Here is a 12,564-nt window from a genome sequence, read left to right on the forward strand (position 1 = left end):
ATTTTCTTTCAGTACTGCAAATTGCTATCATCATTATATTCTAATGGCATATGTCCAAAGGCCATATGTTCTCAAGCAAAATTTCCAGAGCACAGACAAGATTAAAATATAAATTTCTGGAATGAATATCCTGGGGTTTACAATATCAAGCGTGATAGTCAGGAACAGGAGCCCAACATTTACGGTTTTCCACCATTACGTCACGATAAAATTATCAGATCTTACCTTACTCCCACCAAACCATCGTCTTTAGCAGCCAAATTTACTTCCACATATCATAAAATAAATAATCTAAACATGAATATGGCAAGAACTATATTCTGATATCTAAGTATTATTTATATATATTCATCATTCAGTGTCGTTCATTAGTGTATATTTACGATCCGCCATAGCATACAGTCTGCCTAAAAACGTTTCTTTGTTAAAGAATATTATTATAAATGTCATGTGATTAAATTATTTCCTTTCAGCACTCCAAAAATAATAAAATCAACCTTTCTAAAACTCTAGGTAATGTTAAATCGTCCCCTGAACACAAACAAACAAACAAATTGCCAAATAATCCTACTAGGCATTCGATAACAACAAAATAACATTCGTATAGCAGTGTACTCTCTCATTCACAGATGAGGTTAGTGTGGCTGAGCACTGCAGTTCTGGTGCTCTGGGCATCAGAAGGCAGATCATCTCCATTTGCCTTTTCCAACAACGAGGACCTCGGAGATAACACCGACTTCAACGGAGGACTTTTGCTGGGCGATGGCACCGGTAGTTTCAACTTTGTGTCGGAAAACGAAGAAAACGAAAATGAAGGTAATGACAATGAAAATGGCGAAGGGAATGAAACAGAGCAGAGCCAACATGAGAAGTACGAAAATGCAGGGGACGACAATAACGGTGCAGGCCGAGAGAACGAAGACGGCCTCGACGCTAATCGGGGGAAATTTGGAAGCACTGGCACCGATGGAGAAAATGCTGATGAACGAAGGAAAGGCAAAGAATCCTCTGCTGATGGTCATGAAAATGGGTCTGAAACGGAAGGCAATGAAATGAACAATGGTGACAACGAACATGGTAGCGGTGCTACCCAGGGAGTAGCAAGCGTGAACAGGGTGGGACAGCAAAGTTTTAGCGCTAGCTGGCAAGGTGCCACTACTGGCCAAAGAAATGTATACAACAATGGGTTAAGTCAGCAACACGTCAGTGGAAAAAATAATGAAAATGGTGCAATTTCCGTCAACGGTAATGTTAATCATGCAACTCAGTCCAACAATAATGGCCAACATGAAATTCACTCAATTCACGGTAGCGATCGTGAAAGTCATGTAAATGCTGATGCAGTTCAAGCCAACAGTAATGGTCCTCGAGTAAGCCATGCCAGTTCTAATGTTAATCATGATGTTCAAGCCACCAATGATCATCATACAATCCACGCAATTGCTAGTGTTGATCGTTCAGGTCAGGCCACTGCTTCTGTTAACAGAGTAGGTCACGCCAATCCTAATGTTCATCCTGCAATCCAAGGCCATTCTAATAGCATTCATGTAACTCAGGGCAATTCCAATGGTTACCATGCAATCCAGGCATTGACTAATAGTCAACATAAAGATCCCACCAGTGCTAATAGGCATCATGCAATTCAGTTCAATAACGATGGTCAGAAAGAAATTACAGTCAATGCTAATAATCATCATGCAGTTCAGTCCGATGCTAATAATCATCAAGCAATTCAGCCCAATGCTAATAATCAACATGCAATTCAGTCCAGTGCTAATAATCATCATGCAATTCAGCCCAATACTAATAATCATCATCACGCAATTCAGTCCAATGCCAATAATCATCATGCAATTCAGCCCAATGCCAATAATCTTCATGCAATTCAGTCCAGTGCTAATAATCATCATGCAATTCAGTCCGATGCTAATAATCATCATGCAATTCAGTCCATTGCTAATAATCAACATACAATTCAGCAAACTGATTCCAGTCATGCAGGTCATGAAAACATTTTGGGTAATTTTAAAGGTGACAGCCAGGTAACTGATAAAGGTGTAAGCAAGTCAATTAATCATGACAATGGTGCACACCAGGCAACTGTTACTGGTCACCATACAATCCCAGCTAGTGCTAACGGGCATCATGCATTTCAGACAACTGGTAGTGTTGATCGTGTTGATCAGGCAAATACTAATGTTCATCATGCAATTCACTCCAATAACGACGGTCATAAAAATGTTCAAGTCAATGGTAATGATCATCATGCAATTCATGCAACTGCTAATGTTGATCGTGTTGGTCAGGCAAATACTAATGTTCATCATGCAATTCATTCCAGTAACGACGGTCATAAAAATATTCAAGTCAATGGTAATGACCATCATGCAATTCAGGCAACTGCTAATGTTGAACGTGCTGGTCAGGCAAATACCAGTGTTCATCATGCAAGTCACTCCAATAACGACGGTCATAAAAATATGAAAGTCAGTGGTGACCATCATGCAATTCAGGCCGATGGTAATAATCATCGAGCACTTCAGCAAAATGATGCTAGTCATGCAAGCCAAGGGAACTTTTTTGGAAACTTCAATGGTCTACGCCAGCTGACTTCTGGTGATAATGGTGCGCACCAAGAAACTTCTATCGGTCATCATACAAATCAGGCTATGGCTAACGGGCATCGTGCAACTCAGACAACTGCTAGCGTCAATCGTGTAGGCCATGCCGATTCTAATGATCATCAAGCAATTCCCTCCAATAACGATGGTCTTAAAAAAATGAAAGTCAATGTGCCAACTGGTAATGTCAATGATGTTGGCCATGTAGCTACTGATGCTGACGCAAGCCAGTTAACTGTCACTGCTAATGGCGCAAGCAGAGTAACCGCTGGTGTCCAACATTCAGGCCAAGTAACTAAGGATAATAATGGAAAAATCCAGGCACATTTTAATGCAGTCCAAGCAACTGCTGCTAATAATGGTGTGAGTCAGGTAAGTGTAGACAATAAAGGCAATGGCAACATTAAAGATAAAACACAAGTTGAGGGAAGAACGAGTGGAACAGGAAACCAAAGATTCTTCAACATACCCCTCTCCTTTGGTTCTGTAGGTGGCATCGGTGGGCTTGGTGGCATAGTGCCCGGTGTTCCTGCTATTGGTGGTATTGGTGCTGTTAGGCCACCAAGTGACTGCCGCTATTGGTGCAGGACGCCCCAGGGTCAGGCTTACTGCTGTGAGAGCGCCCACGAGCCACAGAGCTTCGCTGTAGTAGTCAAACCTGGACTCTGCCCACCTGTCCGCCCCGTCTGCCCACCTGTCAGGAGCTTCCAGCCACCTGCATCCTGCTCCAATGATGGTGCCTGTGGTGGTGTTGACAAGTGCTGCTTTGACACCTGTCTGCAGCAGCATGTCTGCAAGCCCCCTCTTGGATTTGGACGGTAGTTCTGTTTCATTCATATGAACGCATTAAGTTTTTATTTTTTAATATTCTAATAAAAGCTTGTACAATCCTAATGATAAGTAAGTGCAACGCATGTATATTTTGTAAAAAGCCTAAACTCTAAAATATATTTTACAGACTTTCCACAACGCCTAATTTTTACATTCCTGGTCAGAGAATTAATGCATGACAGATCAAATCTAGGCAATAAAGCCGAACAGGAGGCTTTAAAGCAAGTAAGAATATCTATACTAGTACTAGATAAAATTCATAAAATTCAAGCAAAGCTAGAAATCAAGGAGATAACTAAAATTTATCATTAAAACCAACTTTCTTGAAAACATTTGCTTGTTACTATTACAAGCATCGCTTACTACCTCACTCAAGAATCTATCAAGCAATGAGGTAGGTCTAATCTCTTTATTTAAAAAAGGACAGCTGATTAAAAAAAAACAAATTCCACTGTTAGCTCCATTTGACACACTGGGATCCGTCTCCATCGCCACTTTGCCACAAGTACTGTACCTAAGAGTGTAATACATATGTCAAATATGTAGTCTCATTAAACCTTGATTATGATTATGTTAGCCATCCCATGTGTGATCCGAAGTTTTCCATTTCTCAAGGGCTGGACTGAAGTTTTTCAACTAAAGGTTTTTGCTTAAGTTCACCAAGCGTGGATCAGTTGCTTAAAATTTCCATGCGGGATATCAATGATTCCTCAATCCCTCAATGAGCTAGTACTGAACAAAGCCTCACCATGATATACAGTATTTACATGAATGCAAGAAGACCACCCAATCCAGCACCTATTGCACAAGCTCTTGCCTCTGTGATATTCTGCGTTCGATTCTCCGACCGGCCAATGATGAATTAGAGAAATTTATTTCTGGTGATAGAAATTCATTTCTCGCTATAATGTGGTTCGGATTTCACAATAAGCTGTAGGTCCCGTTGCTAGATAACCAATTGGTTCTTAGCCACGTAAAATAAATCTAATCCTTCGGCCCAGCCCTAGGAGAGCTGATAATCAGCTCAGTGGTCTGGTTAAACTATGGTATACTTTTTTTCTGTGGCGTTCTTCAGAACCGAGCGGTTTCATTGGCACTGAATACCTACTCCAGTATACGTTTTTGCTCTCTACGACTTTATTTAGCCTAGAAACTCCTTAGTTGCCTCTCCATCAGCAGCAGCTGCTTCTCCTGAAATCTTTACATTCGGAAGTCTAACCCTCCTGAAATTATCAAACCAGCCTTTACTAGCATTAAATTTGCAGAGGTGGGTCCTTTGCCCTCTACTTTCCTTATGGATTCACATATGGACACAGCTTTTTCTCAACTGCTTCGTTTTCTATAGCAATCTTGCACCGACAGGAAAGTACTGGTTCCGCCCGAGCGATAGAGGAATTTTGCGTGTGAGGCAACATTGTTGTACTGCTGATGTAACTGTAACAAGTGCCCAAATTGACTTTTCCTTCATATGCGTGTACTGCACAGTCAGCTCACTGATGCTGTAATGGAGGCAACCTCAGCATGTATCCACGATACGGATAACAATCTAGCAATGTACTCTTATCTTGCTGGGTCTCCACTTTCTTTGGCCTCTTGGTAGCACTTTTAGCAGCACTAAGAGCTTTATATTTTTGGGCCACGACTGAATTACAAATTTTACAGCTGTATCACACTAAAAAAAATGAGACAGCCCTGTAAACTACTAATCACTTGTACGAGGCTGGGAGCTTAGACAAAGCGCTGGCGTCCCCACCCCAAACAAAAAAAAACCCGCAGATACGTAGTTCTTTTGCGAACAGTAATTTTTAAACATGTTCACAATTTTTAATACAGTTGTGTAAGTATTCATGACAGAAAATTTAAAAATAATAATTCAAGTATTTATAATGTGATTTTCAGTTTCCTCTGTACTTCGAACCAACGTGCATATCGTCTGCAGCTTTACTTTCGTTTAAATTTTTTTCTACTGCAGAAGGTGTTGTCTGCAGTTTGTAAGTTTTAACTTACACTCATTTTGATAGTAAAACTGACTATGTAGACTATGAAGACACATTTTAGGCATTTATGGACAACTAAACATTTTTAGTTTTCTTTATAAATATTTGCAACCTACGCAAACTTTCGGCAGGTTTAAGCGAATGGCTTCAAAGCTCAAAAAAAAAAATTGTCCGATCAATTATTGATGGAAATTCCAATAATAATGAAAATCAACAAGTCCAAAACAGTCAAGTTCCGATGATTGTATGATGTCATCAGTTTCAGTTTTCTGGAGATATTATATTGAAATCTGTCCCGAAATAATGTCTGTAACTGTTCAACACTAGAAGCAATGTCCGGCAGCTTGTAAATATAATCAACATTGTTTTCTTTGACCATTTTCCTTGTAGGGCTTATCTTGTGAGGTTACTGCATCTGCGAGTGGCCAATATATACATGACTTCCCATGAGTGCCTTTGTTAATATTGGTTTTGTTTTCATCATATGCCCTAGGACAGTGCCGTCCAAAAGTGGCCCGTTGGGTTTTGAAAGTGGCCCGCCAGAGAAAAATAAGCAAAAGTATATTTCTATCTTTCATATCATAAAAATCACATTTACCGCTTATCCTGAATAAAAGAAATATTCCTTGGAAAATCAGTAACTACAAGGAAAAGTTTCATTCGCGTCGTTTGTGTTACATCATATTTTCAAACGATGGGATTTATATATATATATATATATATATATATATATATATATATATATACTGTATATACACACACACATCACACATGCGTACACACAGGTGGCCCGAATGACTTTTTGTTGTTTCAAGAGTGGCCCTATGACTAAACAACTTGGACGACCCTGCCCTGGGAGGATGATAGACTTTGTACTTTTTATAAATTAGGTACATAATTCAATTTTCGCTATAGTGTGGTTCGGATTCCACAATAAGCTGTAGGTCCCGTTGCTAGGTAACCAATTGGTTCTTAGCCACGTAAAATAAATCTAATCCTTCGGGCCAGCCCTAGGAGAGCTGTTAATCATCTCAGTGGTCTGGTTAAACTAAAGTATAATTATTTATTTTGATTCCTTCGGCATTCTTAAAGCAGCAGCACAATGTATGTTTGGTTCACACGAGCTAAGAGTCTCATTACCTATTGTTGAAGGGAATGTACTACTTTGAAGTTGCTGCAGAGGAGGATGACGGAGTTCGTAAGTCTCTTTGAAACTTTTCCGTTTGCATTTCACTAATCAGGGGCAGAGATTCTGCCTGCTACACAACTTGGAATGTGGGTGATGAACGAATAAACCCATGCTCTGGCCCGCCTCCAGCCATCAAGGCCTTAAGACATTGGAAAGTGGGGACTGGAGAGGTTACATCGCAAGACACAAAGACATTCAGAAAATAAATGAGATGAAATATAGCAACTACAGGTGAAACTGCGAGAAAACCCCACAGTTGCACAAAGAAGTAACATATTTTTAGAGGTTCGGATGGAAGAAAGGAAACAGGAAGGGTTGAAATATGACTAAAATCTTGGTGCGGTTAGGAGCCGAGGAGATGATACAAGCACCCTTCGATAATGCCTTCTGACAGCACAATCCTTCTACGAGAATGTTTGATGAGGCAGGGGAAAAATAAGTGACCATTTTACCCACTAACGAAAAAACGCTGATATCCAGAAACATTTAAATAGCTGGCCTTATCAAAATATCCTCAATAAGGAGTGAAACCCTGAAACGTTTAAATAATTGTCCTTATCAAAATATCCTGAATAAGGATTGAAAGTGAGGCGCTTAGATGTTTAATGTTTACCAGCATTTCATCCAGGATAAATTAATTAAGTATTAAGGCACCCATAAAAACAACACTTATATGACGGCCTTTTTAAGGAAGCTCCGTCCTCGATGTAGGAAATAAAAACACTCCCATAATAGTATCAGGTATCCTTGGATGCCCAAGTAAACGACAATTGTAATTAACGGCGCTTAAATGTCTGGTACCTAACGTTACTAAAGGTTCCACCATGGAAAATGTAATTAAATACTGGATCCCTTAGATGAAGAGCGCAATTAAATCTCCAAACCATGAAAGAATAATGAAATGCTAAGACTCTATAACCTTATTTAAATATACCATAAATGAAAGAATAAGAATGAAAACGATACGGTCCTACAATAGCTCGCTTGAGAAGTTAAACACCGCCGATCCAGTAATGAACTCGGAGCTTCCGCTGGTATTAAAATGACTGGTGTGACCCTTGTTTCTGTACATAACGGTAATGAAGACAGACCTCAGACTAAATGTAAGTTGGCTACAAAACATCATGTTAACCACAGCTATTTCAACAGCCCATTCCTAACACCCATCACACACACGTATATAAAATATATATATATATATATATATATATATATATATATATATATATATATATATATATATATATATATATATATATATATCTATATATATATATATATATATATATATATATATATATATATATATATATATATATATATATATATATATATGAAAGAATTTTATCACATCACCGTGATTCATATACAAGCATTAAGCTACAAATGTCCTTTAATATCCAATTCGCTCTACCTCGGTAATAATATATTTTCATATATGTTAGGCTAATCCGAAGGGTAATTTTTTAGTTGATAATAAGTTCGTCGTCTCGTGGGATCGAACCACGGAAGACAAGAACTCAGGACTACAGTCATCCACACAGCCTTGTGGCTTAAGGCGTCACTGTAGTCCTGAGTTCTTGTCTTTCGTGGTTCGAGCCCACGAGACAACGAACTTATCATCAACAAAAAAATTTCCCTTCGGGTAACATTTATGAAAATATATTATTTCCGAGGTAGAGCGAATTGGATATTAAAAGACATTTGTAGCTTAATGCTTGTGAGTGTGTGTGTGTATATATATGTGTGTGTGTGTATATATATATATATATATATATATATATATATATATATATATATATATATATATATATATATATATATATATATATATATGGTATATATGTGTGTGTGCTTAAAACATCAAGTAGATGCACTTGACTTCAGTATAAGCGAATCCTTACAGGAAAATGACAGGTAGAAGTTCAGCAAAGTGCTTACGTTTATTCCATGCATCGCCTAAAAATAAATAATACATGATGAATGAAGGTTGTGCAAATAAAAGAACAAGAATGTCAAAATGGCCAGTTGTGATAGGGTAATAAACAGAAAGATAATCCTGATAACTGGATCAAGTAGTCACAAAGCAAAACCATAGACCTAATCTACAAGAGATAAGAAAGCGCATCACATGAAACTATATGGTTAATAGCCAAGGGTATTAAATAAAAGGGTAATCCAGGAAAATCCAGGATCACGCGGTCACAGACTAGAGCCAAATACTTACCATAAGATATAAGGAATCTTACCCATTCAAATTGCAGAAACATGTTTAAAACTGAATACTAATTTTCCTTATATTTATCAACAACTTTTTTTAATTATGAGGGCATCAAGTTTAAACAAACTTTAGTCGATTTTTTTTATTTTTTCACATTTTTTATATTTATTTATGTTATTATTACCTAAATATTCAATATTATTATTTTATCATTATTTTTCATGGGGGGGGGGACGTGTCCAGGTGGCCCCCCCGATCCGCTAGTGTATACACATGTGTGTGTGTGTGTGTGTATGTGTGTGGAGATTTATTAGGCCCTTGATACTCCTGGGACTCCATAAGAATTCCCTCTTCTGAGATTATATATATATATATATATATATATATATATATATATATATATATATATATATATATATATATATATATATATATATATATATATATATATTAATGATTAAGAGGGGTGAAGGATGTTGTAATTACCACACACTGGACATGACTCAACTTTCAAGAATCAGCAAGAATTCTAAAGACTGAAGCAGCTCCGTGGGCCCATGGGCTCGGAATCCAGACACATCAATTATTGTGTCCGAGGATGAGCAAGCATTCCGAAGACAGGATCGGCTCCAGCAAAGCCAGGAATGGCTCCAAAATCCCAGCAGAATCCAGACACATCAATTGCTGTGCCCAGGGATCAGCAAGAATTCCCGAAGACAGGATCGGCTCCGGCGGAGCCAGGAATGACTCCAGAGTCCCAGCAGAATCACTTCATACATTTTCAAAGAAGGATGATCAGCAGATCGTCTATCCTTCTCACCCTTACTGCGCCAATCACTCCAATATAAGTGGCATTTTGTTACTTCCGACCTTTTCCACTCCACTGAATGTAGCACCAGTTACGTCTATCTCTACTCTGACTTTCCAACACTTCAGTAAGGTGTACGTTTGACATATATATGTATATATGTGTATATATACATATGTATGTATGTATATATACTACATATATATATATATATGTATATGTATATATACAGTATATATATATATATATAATATATATATATATATATATATATATATATATATATATATATATATATATATATATATATATATATATATATATATATATATATATATATATAGGTTTATACACACACACATATATATATACATACACACATATATACTGTTTATATATTCAAAAAAATGCAAAAAACTCATTATTTTTAATAAGCCAATTCACATTAAACTACAACCCTATTATCGTAAAAACAGGCGATCAAAAGTGTCATTACGCCATTACGGTATATCAGTGGTTAGACTTCCTTATTCCTGCGTTCAACGGAAGGTGGCGGTACAAAGGATGCTTTGTGAAACGCCTAGGATGTCGAAACGGCGTTATTAAGGGTATTAAAAAAGGTCCCGGATCCAAGGACGCCGCATTGTCTTGGATATAAATGACGGATGCAAGCACAATGACACCAGGTGCTGCATTCTCCATTCAAGAATGCGTTAATCTCTCTCTCTCTCTCTCTCTCTCTCTCTCTCTCTCTCTCTCTCTCTCTCTCTCTCTCTCTCTCACTTCCATAAAACTAATGCTATATATTATTGCGTAAGCATGCACTTCACGTTAAAACAGCAATGAAAATATTTTTTGACAATCTTTTTGCCAAAAACGTTCTCTTGAATATCTAAAAGGCTTTTTTACTTCAGAACATCTGATGAAGCTGTTGCCTTCAAAAAGAATCAATCAAGCAATATTAATCGACATCAAGAAGTGAAAAATAAAACAATGTTTCATATAACCAAACATTACACAAAGACAATCCTAAGTTGTCTACTAAATCTGACGAAGGTGACAGAACGATTATTATAATGTATATACTGTGTTGGAAATTCGTATCAAACAAGCCTGAAAGGCCTTTCACTTGCAAAGCAAGCACTCACGGAATGGAATGCCCAGAAGTACACAAAAACAAGCAAGATCTGTTAAAGACTGACTAAAACACAAATACAATATACAAAGTACCAGTGAGCATTTTTGTTATTTATCAGCTATCCCCTGATTAGGTAATCTTTCATATAATACAACATAAATATATACTGACAAACATTTTAAATATATATATATATATATATATATATATATATATATATATATATATATATATATATGTGTGTGTGTGTGTGTGTGTGTGTGTGTATGTGCGTGTGTTTATTTTAATGCTAACTTTATGAATGCGTATACAGGGATTGATAAATGATGTGATTTTTACATCTGAATGTACACACACATACACACACACACACACATATATATATATATTATATATATATATATATATACTCTATATATATATATATATATATGTATGTGTGTGTGTTTCCTAAGGAGTCAGCATCCTGCCAAGATCTATCATGGAGATCCATTTCCTCATAAATACTGTGATAGTCTATTTCTTCAGTAAACTCAAGTCTAAACGTTTCATATACAGACGATTTTATGAGCACGACTGGTAAGGAAATAACGTTGATCAAATCTGAGATGCACAGGAAATTCGATAGTTATACCCAGGATGCACAAAATTATTCCTTTAGCTTTGTAGAATAACAAACTGCCACGTCATTCTAAATTGTGATAAGCTTACCTAGTGACCTACTGACATTAATATGAGAAAATACCCATTCACTTTAATTTGCGGTGTACGTTTTTTATTAATATGCATTTTTACAGATGAACAAATTAAAAATACTATTATCAGCTTACGACAGCTCTTGCTATCATCTTTAGAAGGGCCTTGTGATATAGTTGTCAGTCCGCTGTTGTTGGGTTAGTTTAAGCTGGCCTTATGCCAGCACTGGCTCTTGCTCTTGGACAGCACCTAATGCTTTCAAGTCCGGTGACCTCCTGTTTATATGCCACTAAAGATCTCGTCCACAGTCCGTTGTACATAAAAAAAAAAAAACGCAAAGCAATGGCAAGCATCCACAACAAATTAGTTCCTAAAAAACGCAAATTAAAGTGAATGGGTACTTTCTTATATTAATATTAATAGGTACCTAGAAAAGCTTATCACAATTTGGAATGGCGTTGCAGTTTATTCTACAAAGCTAAAGGAATGATTTTTTGCATCCTGGGTATAAGTTCAAAAATAACTATCGAATTTCCCGTGTCTCAGATTTGTTCAGCGTTATTTCCCTACCAGTCGTGCTCATAAAATCGTCTGTATATGAAACGTTTAAACTTGAGTGTACTGAAGAAATAGACTATCAAAGTATTTATGAGGAAATGGATCCCCATGATAGATCTTTGACAGCATGTTGACTCCTTAGGAAACATATATATATATATATATATATATATATATATATATATATATATATATATATATATATATATATATATATATACACATATATATATATATATATATATATATATATATATATATAAGGTATATAATATATATATATATATATATATATATATATATATATATATATATATAGTACATATATATTATATATATATATATATATATATATATATATATATATATATATATATATATATATATATATATTCAGATGTAAAACTGTCCAACAGGTTTCACATCTAAGGACCAGGAAAAGTATTGTTGAATATCCCCAAATAGAAAGAAGGCAAAGGTAAAACGAGGACCCCGTGGAGGTATA

General features: G+C 36.4%; 1 long non-coding RNA gene across 1 annotated transcript in view; it reads right to left on the minus strand.

The window, feature by feature from the left end:
- The window catches only part of LOC136844372 (uncharacterized), a 190,057-nt gene that overhangs the window by 150,132 nt on the left and 27,361 nt on the right, over nt 1-12,564 (minus strand). The gene's annotated exons all lie outside the window — the stretch shown is intronic.

The sequence above is a fragment of the Macrobrachium rosenbergii genome, chromosome 12, assembly GCF_040412425.1.
Source record: "Macrobrachium rosenbergii isolate ZJJX-2024 chromosome 12, ASM4041242v1, whole genome shotgun sequence".
Classification (NCBI taxonomy): Eukaryota; Metazoa; Arthropoda; class Malacostraca; order Decapoda; family Palaemonidae; genus Macrobrachium; species Macrobrachium rosenbergii.